Below are 13,633 nucleotides of genomic sequence, written 5' to 3'. Positions count from 1 at the left end.
GACGTGTGTAAAACAGTGATGTATAGTTTGTTGATAGTGACGTGTGCAAAACAATTAGTGTTATAAAGTTTGCCTGTAGAGACGTGTGTAAAACAGTGATGTATAATTTGTTTATAGTGACGTGTGCAAAACAATTAATGATTTATAGTTTATTTGTAGCGACGTGTGCAAAACAATTATTGGTGCATAGTAAGTTTGTAGTAACGTGTGCAAAACAATTAGTGACCTATAGTTTATTTGTAGTGATGTGTGCAAAACAATTAGTGATGAATAATTGGTTGGTAGTGACGTGCGCAAAACAATTTAGTGACCTATAGTTTATTTGTAGTGATGTGTGCAAAACAGTTAGTGATGAATAGTTTTTTAGTAGTGACGTGTGCAAAACAATTAGTGACCTATACTTTATTTGCAGTGATGTGTGCAAAACAATTAGTGATGAATAATTGGTTAGTAGTGACGTGCGCAAAACAATTTAGTGACCTGCAGTTTATTTGTAGTGATGTGTGCAAATCAGTTAGTGCATACCACATGACAAGTTGGCTCATTTCCAATATCCGCCTTGTCTTACAGCTACCACACCACGTTGCCTCTCTATTTCAGTTGTAGGAGATACTGTAATTAAATGTGAAGATATTTATATTAGTTCTTTGTTTTTGTGTTTGTTTCTATCAGTTTGTCTGTGTTTGTGTGTGTGTGTCTGTGTGTGTCTATGTTTGTCTCAGTTTGTCTGTGTGTGTGTGTTTTAAGGCTGGGTAAAACTATTTAACGGAACCTATAGTTTATGGATCTCCACGATTCTGGAGTGCTAATCAGCGGTATGGGTGAGGCTTTCAGACGATTTCCTTTCTTTGTTCTGTCGACTAGATCTCACGGTCGGCTTGACCCGCTAATGTAGCAGATCTCGACGTTTCAGTATTGACATGTCAAATGCCAGCCCACAAGTGTAGCAGCAATCATGTCTGCTGGGTAATGATATGTACAGAGTCATCAAGACTTTTTAAAAAAATTTTAGAGAAACAAATTTTGTAATATATTTCTCTCTCTCTCTCTCTCTCTCTCTATCCCTCATCTCAATCTTTCTACCCCTTTCTTTCCTCTCTCTCTCTCTCTCTCTCTGTCTCTCTCCAAACTCTCTCTTACTTTAACTCTCAATATCTCTTCCCTCTGGACGCTTTTTCTCCATCTCTCTCAGAAATGATAAAGGTATTTATTCCCATTCCGGTAGATAGCTATGTTAGCTTTTTAAATAACTGCTGGGTATTTTTTTATAGCTATTTTAGTGGTTACTGTAGTCTCTCAAAACTACTTACAGTGCTAAAAAAAAGCTCATTATTTTAGTGCTGTTAAGTCCCTAGTGCTCGGAGTTTTATAGTGAAGGTTCTCAGCATGAATTTTTGAGAGGGCCTCTACACTCTTGATGCTCCAATATAAAATCACTTAACAATATTAATTAGCCTAAAAGTATGTTCCAGTACATCCCCCCCCTTGTCTTCTAGCTTTTACTCTATGTTGCCTTTCTATTTCTCTATCTATGGCCATGTTGAAAGGTCTTCGAGGCTCGCAGGGACCTTCCTTCAGGGAACAGCACCAGGAAAGGGAGGAGGAGGCGGGCAGAAAATGCACGAGTGGACGGGCCTGCCATTGGAAGAGGTTCTAACTAAGGCAAAAGACAGAAAGGAATAGAGAAAGAGGGTCAACAGACTAAAGGAAAGGTCAAAGGTAAAAAAAAAAAAAAGAATGTCAAAGATTGAAGAAAGAAATGAAACACTTGTACATTTAATCTCATTTACGTTTATTGTCTTTGATTAAGTAGAAATATTTTGTTCAAATCTGGCATAATTTTTTATAATTAAGGTTGAGGCTGCGCAGTCTTTCACTGAATCCTGCCGTTAACAAACACAGTGTAGGATCAAAGCGTTTTGAGAAAAATATAAAAACATAATGAGGACTAAAACTAGTTCAACAGATAGGTCTTGAAAGTGGTGGTCCGTGTGGCCTTTGTGGTCCGTATGGTCTTTCTGAGCCTAGTGTGGAGTCTTGTGCTACATGTACCAAACTTTTGGTCCATGTAATGAAAAGGTTGAAAGTTTTGAGGGGAAAGAGCACAAGAAGAACCTTTTCTTTGTCTTTATAATTTTTTTTTATTTAAATTAGGCCAACCTTTCTTAGTTTGTTGTTGAAACACGTATAGATTTATAAGCATTGCCATAGGAAATGGGTATAACCTTTCCCAAAAAAAGATTTTCCAATATCTTCGTTCGTCTACAACAGAGGACAATGGACAACCTAGTGATCGTCAAGTTTGGACAGTCCATGAACAATGTAAACCGTGAACTTACGTTAGTGTCTTATGTGTTGTTGGCAATGTATTCTCTTCAGTATGAATGAAAACAAAAATACTATACGAAAACTTGATAAATCTAAAAAATAAAAAAAGCCCAGTATTTCACATGACCACGCAAACCCAGCTGTGACCTGCCTATTTTTACAAGTCTATTACAAAGACGTTGCCCGCTGGGGTCTACTTATGTTGTCTTTTAATCATAAGTAGTCTGCGCCTGTTTTCCTCATGGGTTCATCCATGAGTCTCAAATGTGTTTACGGCGACCATTCGTGAAAGCTCTACAGCTTCTCTTTGAGAGGCCCTTCTCTTCCAACCGGTTCTTTCTATGCCAGGGAGAACAGAATGTCGCAAGATTTGATTTTTATAGTGCTTCCGTGGGGCAACTCTGTTACGCAATAATTCTTTAAGCTCACAAAAAAAAAAAATATCGCCTTTCACAGCGGTCTTACCCCATACGGTATAGGTGTCTGACCTAGCGCTTTGTCAAATGTAAACAGTTCATATTTTATGCCGCCCAAGACTAACATATAGAGATGTCTTCAAGCGAGACATGAGAGCCACAGGCATCAGCGAAAGTATGTGGGAAAACATAGTCAAAAACCGGAGTGCATGGAGACAGACTGTGCGTGCTGGGACAACCCTTGCTGAGAACAAAAGAATTGAAGCGGCCTTAATCAAGAGGGGAAAAAAAAGATATCTGCCCTGTCCGCTAGCCCTGAATCAGAGGCATACACATGTATGAATTGTGGCAAAGTCTGCCGCTCTAGAATTGGCTTGATTAGCCACACCAGATTCTGCCCCGTCTCAAGATTAAACCAAAACCAGTGACTCATTTGGGCGCATCCATTGCCTTTCGACACAAAAGGAGCCATTTATGTATATATATATATATATATATATATATATATATATATATATATATATATATATATATATATATATATATATATATATACAATTGCAACCAATAACTTTATGTACTGAATGAGACTTGAAAAGAAAATTTTGTAAACGGAAGAGGTGAATTCCTTAACTCTTTCTCTCCGTAATTAGTTACCACATTCTAGTGGAATCAACGTTGGTATCGTCAGTTAGGAGAGAAAGAGTTAAGATGTTAGAGATATTATCAAATTTAGTTTATCCTCTACAGTGTAGTCCCGCTTCACCCACAGACTTGACTGTGACACACACAAAGATGTATTATAATTCTGGCCAAATTCCAAATAAGTTTGACCAACAACTTTTTTTTTGACAGAAAGCAAAAATCCTTCTGCCTGTATGTCATTTGATCGATTTATGTTATTTTCACACGGTGCGGTGACATGGAAGGTTTAAGCTCTATTGCATTAGTTTTGTATTGTCATTGAATTCTACTTTTTGTGTAATCTGATCGTTGTTTTTCCAAGAAGATTTGCTCAAGTGAAAAAAAAAAAGAATTAGCGTGAAACGAAATAAAGGATGAACGTGTTTTAAAACAATATCGATATATCGATCTGTTTTGCCTATTGATGTGTACTGAACTATGACAACGGACTTTTGATGTAAAACTAAAAACAAGTTTTGATGGGATCGCATGTAAAATAAACTATTCCTCCCCCAAATAAAAAATAAAATTTATTGATTTTGTTCCATTGCCAGATTTTTTTAAAAATTCAATCTTTTGAGAACATTCTTTTTTAAGTCAAGTAAATCAATGAGCAACAAAAAATGAAGCTAACCCTCGAATAACCCAAAAATATTAAAATATATCCAAAAGTCTTTGTTGAATTCTTTGTAAGTATTAATTATAAGATATGAAGCCAAAGATTTCTAGTTCTCTCCTTCTTCCTCTCTCTCTCTCTCTCTCTCTCTCTCTCTCTCTCTCTCCTTCTTGAGAACAAAACAGCGGAAAAAGTTATCAGAAAAATGAAAATCATTTTCCCCAAACAGTTGAAATCTCCAGTTTTTCAAACCAGTGTTCAAAAGTTTCACTTTTTTTTTTGATAAACTCTCTGATTCTGTCTGGCTGTCGTGCTCGCTGAACTGATCCCGGGTTCATACCCTGCCCGCTGCCACCCACTGTCGTCCTGCTGGAGATTTGGACTAAGATGTAGATTATCTTTAACTCTGGTGAAACATCCGAAACATGTAAAACTAATAAACAGTGTTTGCATAAGGTCAACAACAAAAAAAGAAAGAAACGAATTTTGAAACCTTTCTTTTATTGTCTACAGTAACTTCTTCATATACTTCAAAAGTATTATAGATATCTCAAGCAGGTTCAACAATCAGGTGAAACAATAGAGATTTCTATATTGGTTCTGGTTTCGTGTTCTTTTTGGTAACAATCACAAACAGTTCAAAACTTTATCTCCACCTTTTCCATCTCTCAGACATATTACCGTCTAGTGGTAATAGTTTAGGAGGATCGAATAATTCCATTATGTATAGATCTATGACAAACCTGACTCTGGATTAATTATCTAAATTCACTTGAAGCAATTCAAACATCATGATCTGACACCATCCCACTTTTGACACCATTTTTGTTATTACAGAGAAATAAACTAACGCAGACTTATAAACACGAAAATGAATGGATAGAGACTTCCTCTTTAGTAAGAGCAGACATTAAAGTTCTATTCTTATTACGTCACATCCTGAGTAGGAATTTTTACTAAACATCAACAACAAATAATGACGTAATCTAAATATAGTCTCTCTCTCTCTCTCTTTCTCTCTCTGATTCTACTCTCTAAATTTTTCATTCCATTTGCCTTCACCTCTCACATCTTGTTGACGTCTCCGTGGTCAATAGCAGCCTTTTAAGCACTTAAAGAAGCCGTGGCTATATATAGACCCATCTACTCAGCACTGACTGCCTCTATTATTTCCCGACAAATCAACACTTGTGGGATTTTCCGAACCCTGCAACAGACACGTGAATTTGGTGGTCAGTGCAGTCCTTTCAATAATTCTATTTTTAGCCAGTCAAAAGGAAGTGACATTGTTTCTCTTTTAGTACACCTTTTTCAAATAAACAGAAATATAATTTTTTGAGATTCCTTTTTGAGATTCCTTTCATTTAGTTTATATTTATGTTTCTCGGATTCTTTTATACTTTTTAATATAATATCTGTTGACTGAATTAATACCTTATGCGTGGTTTTTTGGGTTTTTTTTTGTTTGTTTTTTTTTTTTGGGGGGGGGGTAGTTTTATTGGCAAATTATTTCTGTCTGTTTCTGTTTTAATAAAAAGTGATTGGTTGAAGTTTAAAACTGATGCGCTAATGATTGGTTGTCGTTCGATTATTGGGTGTTGACATGCTTGTCATTTGACCAAACCAAATTACGGACGGAGGGGGGACTTGTTAACCAGCTCTTTGGGGGACAGCTTGTAAACCAGCTCTTGTGGGACAGCTTGTAAACCAGCTCTTGGGGGGACAGCTTTTTAACCAGCTCTTGGGGGGACAGCTTGTAAACCAGCTCTTAGGGGGACAGCTTGTTAACCAGCTCTTTGGGGGGGGGGGGGGACAGCTTGTTCATCAGCCAATATAGAGAACATTTCTCAGCTATGAAGAAAGGAAAGTTATTTGACAATTCTATGATGATATCTTTTGGCCAGGATACATTTATGTCAGTCCGTTGGTAACTATGAAGAGAGAGCTTCCATGACAATATCTGTTAGTCCAAAGTTTATGTTTCAACCCAAGACCACAACCCATAACTTTAAAAAAAAAAAGCTCGTTATAAACAGGTCTCTTGGAGCTCTATATAATAACTCAGATTTAAAGTCGGATACTGTACCAACTAAACTATCCGAGTTTATTTATATCAGAAGAAATTAAGCACAAAAGTCAAGTGCTTAAAAACGGAAGTATAATCCTGTACTTTTTAAAGTGTCGCCCTCGTTAAAAAAAAAAAAAACTTGTTTGATCAAAAATACGAATAAAGAATCTGATAAGGTTTTAATTGTAACCCTGCGGATTTGATCCTGAAAATATCTTAGTTATCCTACATCAAAGTTATGAGATAAAAGGATAAATATTCGTATTTTTTCTTCCACGGTATGTGGTAGAATTAGGGATAGGTGAGTCAGTGAATACGTCAGGGAGGATACTGGAATGACATGGGAGCAGATAAAGAAAGCAGCTCAGAACCGAGTTCGGTGGAGAGGTGTGGTTGCGGCCCTATGCTCCCCTGGGTGTGCATAGGATTAAGTCAGTAAGTCAGTGAATCAATCAATCAGAGCCCTTCTATATATAATATAGATATATAGAGAGATATACATATGAAATCCAGCAAAGTTCTTTGTGCACTAATGTTTGAATACTTAATGTGCAAAACATAAGCCTTGCTCAAAGATATATCTATGTCTATGCTCAAAGATTAAAGGGTATTTAATTCGTTTACGTCTACATCAGGAGTGAATGCCCCTGACCAATCATTATGTCACATTATCAAAAGCAAGTTGCGTGCTAGTAAATAGGCTTCTATGTGTACATTGCGTGATATTTGAATTTGAAAAAGGAATGTTCTGATTGGTCAGGTTCATTCTGCGCTATCTGTATGTAATAATACTACGGAAGGCAAATAAGATCACTTTCTTTACTTTTTCCAAATAGATAAATGACTTTATCTCGTGCGTGAAAATAAAATAGAATAAGGTCTACAATTTTATTAACAAAGTTGGAGCGTCAAAAAATAATTGACGGAACCGAAAATAAATTGTGTTGGAATGTTTGCACGTTGGAAAATAACATACGATAGGACTATAAGTCACTATCTGACGGTGTTGATTGGTATGGACTTCTTTGTTTCTCTGCTCTCTGAGTGCATAAAAGGATCATGAGTTGCCTACTTGGATCATGTGTTGTCTATTTGGATCATGTGTTGCCTATCTGGATCATGTGTTGCCTATTTGGATCATGAGTTGCCTATCTGGATCATGAGTTGCCTACTTGGATCATGTGTTGTCTATTTGGATCATGTGTTGCCTATCTGGATCATGAGTTGCCTACTTGGATCATGTGTTGTCTATTTGGATCATGTGTTGTCTATCTGGATCATGTGTTGTCTATCTGGATCATGAGTTGCCTACTTGGATCATGTGTTGCCTATCTGGATCATGTGTTGCCTATCTGGATCATGTGTTGTCTATCTGGATCATGTGTTGCCTATCTGGATCATGTGTTGCCTATCTGGATCATGTGTTGCCTATCTGGATCATGTGTTGCCTATCTGGATCATGTGTTGCCTATTTGGATCATGAGTTGCCTATCTGGATCATGAGTTGCCTACTTGGATCATGTGTTGTCTATTTGGATCATGTGTTGTCTATCTGGATCATGTGTTGTCTATCTGGATCATGAGTTGCCTACTTGGATCATGTGTTGTCTATCTGGATCATGTGTTGTCTATCTGGATCATGTGTTGTCTATTTGGATCATGTGTTGCCTATCTGGATCATGAGTTGCCTACTTGGATCATGTGTTGTCTATTTGGATCATGTGTTGCCTATTTGGATCATGTGTTGCCTATCTGGATCATGAGTTGCCTATCTGGATCATGTGTTGCCTACTTGGATCAAGTGTTGTCTATTTGGATCATGTGTTGCCTATCTGGATCATGTGTTGCCTATCTGGATCATGAGTTGCCTATCTGGATCATGTGTTGCCTATCTGGATCATGTGTTGCCTATTTGGATCATGAGTTGCCTATCTGGATCATGAGTTGCCTACTTGGATCATGTGTTGTCTATTTGGATCATGTGTTGCCTATCTGGATCATGAGTTGCCTATCTAGATCATGTGTTGCCTATCTGGATCATGTGTTGCCTATCTGGATCATGAGTTGCCTATCTGGATCATGTGTTGCCTATCTGGATCATGAGTTGCCTATCTGGATCATGTGTTGCCTATCTGGATCATGTGTTGCCTATCTGGATCATGTGTTGCCTATCTGGATCATGTGTTGCCTATTTGGATCATGAGTTGCCTATCTGGATCATGAGTTGCCTACTTGGATCATGTGTTGTCTATTTGGATCATGTGTTGTCTATCTGGATCATGTGTTGTCTATCTGGATCATGAGTTGCCTACTTGGATCATGTGTTGTCTATCTGGATCATGTGTTGTCTATCTGGATCATGTGTTGTCTATTTGGATCATGTGTTGCCTATCTGGATCATGAGTTGCCTACTTGGATCATGTGTTGTCTATTTGGATCATGTGTTGCCTATTTGGATCATGTGTTGCCTATCTGGATCATGAGTTGCCTATCTGGATCATGAGTTGCCTACTTGGATCAAGTGTTGTCTATTTGGATCATGTGTTGCCTATCTGGATCATGTGTTGCCTATCTGGATCATGAGTTGCCTATCTGGATCATGAGTTGCCTACTTGGATCATGTGTTGTCTATTTGGATCATGTGTTGCCTATCTGGATCATGAGTTGCCTACTTGGATCATGTGTTGTCTATTTGGATCATGTGTTGCCTATCTGGATCATGAGTTGCCTATCTAGATCATGTGTTGCCTATCTGGATCATGTGTTGCCTATTTGGATCATGAGTTGCCTACTTGAATCATGAGTTGCCTACTTGGATCATGAGTTGCCTATTTGGATCATGAGTTGCCTATTTGGATCATGAGTTGCCTACTTGAATCATGAGTTGCCTACTTGAATCATGAGTTGCCTACTTGAATCATGAGTTGCCTACTTGGATCATGATTTGCCTATTTGGATCATGAGTTGCCTATTTGGATCATGAGTTGCCTACTTGAATCATGAGTTGCCTACATGAATCATGAGTTGCCTACTTGAATCATGAGTTGCCTATTTGGATCATGAGTTGCCTATTTGGATCATGAGTAGCCTACTTGGATCTTGAGTTGCCTACTTGGATCATGAGTTGCCTATTTGGATCATGAGTTGCCTATTTGGATCATGAGTTGCCTATTTGAATCATGAGTTGCCTATTTGAATCATGAGTTGCCTACTTGGATCATGAGTTGCCTATTTGAATCATGAGTTGCCTATTTGAATCATGTCTATTTGGATTAAGAGTTGCCTATTTGTCATGGTCCCGCCTTCTCTCAAACTTGCTGTTCTGACCGAAAGCAATGCCTTGCATTACATTTGGCACCAACTCCGCTACAAGAGTTGTTCAATGAAATACTACAGTCAAAACTATATTTATAGTAACGTTAATTGTTCTGGGCTGTCGGTGGCCCTGGGTTCGAACCTGCCCACCGTCATTCTTAACCGTTCTGCGGTAGGTTTGGGCTATGTTGTAATTTATTAATTCTGAAGGAACATCAGAAACAAGTATATCAAACTAAAAACAATGGGGGGGGGAGGTTTGAGATCAGAGCGTTACCTCTCCGAGATATATGAAGACCTATTGTAATTAACATTGCTTGTACAGAGGAAAATTTGCTCAGTTAGAGCTATTAATGGTCTTTAGACAATTAACAATTTTTAAAAAAAGACAAGACCCATCCTGTTTAATTTTATATGAGGTAAATGTTGCCAAATCTTCACATTAACATTTTAATCACCTTTATCTTTAAAATAGATCGTTCTTTTTTAATTAGAATTTTTTTTTTTTTTTTTTTGCATTTTTACGAAGCTTATATTAACTTTGTCTGTCTGATACAAACATTTGTTTAGGTCCTACTTCCCATTCTCAGATCATGTTGAAGCTTTATTGTCCCTAACAAGACACGAGATTTCCTTGTGTTGCCAATTAACTTTAGTGTCCCTAACAAGACACGAGATTTCCTTGTGTTGCCAATTAACTTTAGTGTCCCTTGTTGCCAATTAACTTTAGTGTCCCTAACAAGACACGAGATTTCCTTGTGTTGCCAATTAACTTTAGTGTCCCTAACAAGACACGAGATTTCCTTGTGTTGCCAATTAACTTTAGTGTCCCTTGTTGCCAATTAACTTTAGTGTCCCTAACAAGACACGAGATTTCCTTGTGTTGCCAATTAACTTTAGTGTCCCTAACAAGACACGAGATTTCCTTGTGTTGCCAATTGTTTGTTTGTTTGTAAAATGTTTTACATGTTTCGGATGTTCCTTCAGAGTTGAAGATAGTTTACTTCCTAGTCCAAACCTCCCGCAGGACGACGGGGGATGGGAGCGGGCAGGGTTTGAACCCTCGACCGTCGATAAATCCGAACGACAGTCCAGCGCGTCCAGTCCAATTAACTTTAGTGTCCCTAACAACACGCGAGATTTCACTGTGTTGCCAATTAGCCAGTGATTCGTTTCCCAAAGATATGCACAAACTGTCAAATTTCTTGTTAAAATCTTTAGAGCCGTTTTCGAGATCCGATGAAGAATTTTCAAACTGTATAGCGGCATCGTTATTTTGTTTTTTAAAAGAAGGTTACCGGATAGACATAGAATCAAATAGCAGGCCGAAATGTTATTTTAATAGTTTTTATCTCGAGAGGGTTTCTGTTTCATCCTTCATCCATCACTGAATGGCCATTAATTTATGAGATTCTCATTAGTACAAAACTTTTTTTTATCTCTTTCTCTCGTTGATGAGTTTTGCTGGTGAAATGTTTGCACACGGCTCGGTCTAGAAAAATGAAAAACTTGAACTCTAAAGAAAAGATGAAAAGAAAAAAAAATAATATATTTTTAGCCTGGGAGAAAACAGGAAATGAAGAGGGTACATCTGAAGGCCAGTTCTTTAGTCACGTACTAGCCATCCCCTAGGTATTTGGTCTGACCAGATGAGATATCACATGACCAAACTTCACGCGAGGTGCTCGCGACATTCGCGACAGACATTACTGCTTCAGCAACAAAAGTTATAGGGGGGAAAAAGAAAAAAAAAAGGGTAAGGGTGGGGGATAAATTCACAGGGGTAGTAGCCAAGTAAAGGGAAATAACACGACAGGACTCAAAATGCTAATGGCAGTGACACTGGAAGATTCGTATGCTGGAAGGGAAGCGAATGTGAAAACACAAATTAAATGTACATGCTTTGAACAGCCGACAAAAGGGGGAGGGGTGAACATCGTTTTTTAGCGGCCCCCGTAAGGGGAAAAAGCCGCTATTAGGTTTGTGCAAAATGTCCGTCTGTCCGTCTGTCACACTCAGATCTCGAAAAATAGAAGAGATATGAAAAATATTATTTCATCATTAAATCCGGCTTGAAAAGTTTAGGTGCAACGGCTACTTTTGGTTTTCTAAAAGCAAACCGTTTAATTTATAAAATTAATTATGCAAGCGATTTTTTCATAAAAATACACCAATTCTAAAACAATTACGTAAATGTAAGGGAGGCAATGTTACAATATGCTAACAAAGATGGACAATTTTTGTGTATTTTCAGTATCACTAAGTCAAATATATTTTTAAAATGTACAGGAAATGTTTACAACAAATACAAATAATAGTTAAAGACGTTTTTTCTGGTCAACTAGCTGCTAAAATTAAAAGAAAACATTTCTGTTTGTTTATAAAGGCTAATAATGCACTTTGTATGTAAATATCACGCACATTTTTTTTAATGGACTTTTTATGCAGCGATTTTCGTGCAGTAGCGTAACGTCGCAACATGACCAGGTGCTAAACCAATTCCTTAAACTTTTTTAAAAAATCAGATTTTATTTATTTTTTGTTTAGTGCCCCCATCCGAATAAAAGAAGCTTATTTTTGTGCTTTTTGTCTGTTGGTCGGTCTGTACGTCACGATTAGATTTAAAAAACTAGAACTCTAAAAGCTATTGAAAATCTGATTTACCCTTTAATGTTCCTCCCATAACATCTCAATAGTTTTAAGTATCTAAAATTGATTGTTCCGGATTTTTTTGTGCAAAACTAATCAACGCCAACAAATGTTTGTTTGCTCTTCTAACTTATATTACATTCAATTTCCATGCTTAAACGTTGCAAAAACACATTATCAATAATATGTTGTTCCGTTTTTTTATGTAAATAGCATATTAATGCTAAATCAAAATCTCCATACTGACTTATATTTCATTAAGTGTAAAAATGTTCCGGATATTGTTTTATAAAACATGAATTATGCCTAATGATTGTTTGAAATCGCATAAGGCTTTAAAAAAAAGTAATTTACTAGAATTGATTACTGAAAATTACTTTTTAGACATTTTATTTTCTTGTAAAACATAACATAGAAGTTTTGTAATCGATGAAGAAAGTTCCGGATTTTGTTTCTTACAAATCGTCGCCAGAAATTTCCGAATTTATTTTAAAATCTACTAACGCCAAATAATTACAGTACATTTAACTTTCTACCTAAAACATTAAAAAATCTAATTATCGTTAATATTATGTTCCGATTTTTAAGGAAAACAGAATCCAAACACCAAAGTAAGGTATGAAAATCTCTCCACGTGGCTGTAGTACATCTAATTTTTATACGAGACCATCCAAAAAATTTAATTAACGGTATTACATTTATCTGAAATTCTCTTTTTCTTTTACTATTTATACAAACATCCGGAACAATCTATTATATAAACTTTTCAATTGTGTTCATACCTAAAAATTATTGCGATGTTTTGAAACGTAAAATAAAGGTTAATCAATTTTTAATAACTTTTAGTTGTTTTTTTTATATCAAGATGACGGACAGACCGACTGACAGACAAAACGCAAAAACAATGCGGCTTTGATCCTTTTTAAATAAATTCTATTAGAACTCAGTGCACCAATGTCTATGAAACTTCGTTAAATATCTCGTGTAAATAAAGACATTTTTTTTTTATGGTACCGGTACTAGCCTATTGTGAGGTAATGGAATTTTTTTTCTTTGACGTCATATGAATGGACTCTTTAAATGTAATGTTAAAAGAACGCACTCGGTGCACCAATGTCTATTAACCCTCGAAAAAATTGCTTGTATTAATGAAAACATATTTTAGTCTAACTAAGCCGTGTGACGTAGTGTTTTTTTTTTCCTTTGACGTCACATGGAATGAATTCTTTAAATGAAATGCTAAAAGAACGCACTCGGTGCACCAATGTCTATGAACACTCGAGAAATGGCTCGTGTTGATAAAGGTGATTTTTAGTCTAGCTAGGCCTTGTGACGTAGTGTTTTTTTTTTCCTTTGACGTCATATGGAATGAATTCTTTAAATGAAATGCTAAAAGAACGCACTCGGTGCACCAATTTCTATGAACACTCGATAAAAGGCTCGTAATGATGAAGGCGATTTTTATTCTAGCTAGGCCGTGTGACGTAGTGTTTTTTTTCCTTTGACGTCATATGGAATGAATTCTTTAAATGAAATGCTTAAAGAACGCACTCGGTG

The sequence above is a fragment of the Biomphalaria glabrata genome, chromosome 1 (genome assembly GCF_947242115.1).
Source record: "Biomphalaria glabrata chromosome 1, xgBioGlab47.1, whole genome shotgun sequence".
Taxonomy (NCBI): domain Eukaryota; kingdom Metazoa; phylum Mollusca; class Gastropoda; family Planorbidae; genus Biomphalaria; species Biomphalaria glabrata.
Note: the sequence above shows the minus strand (reverse complement) of the source record.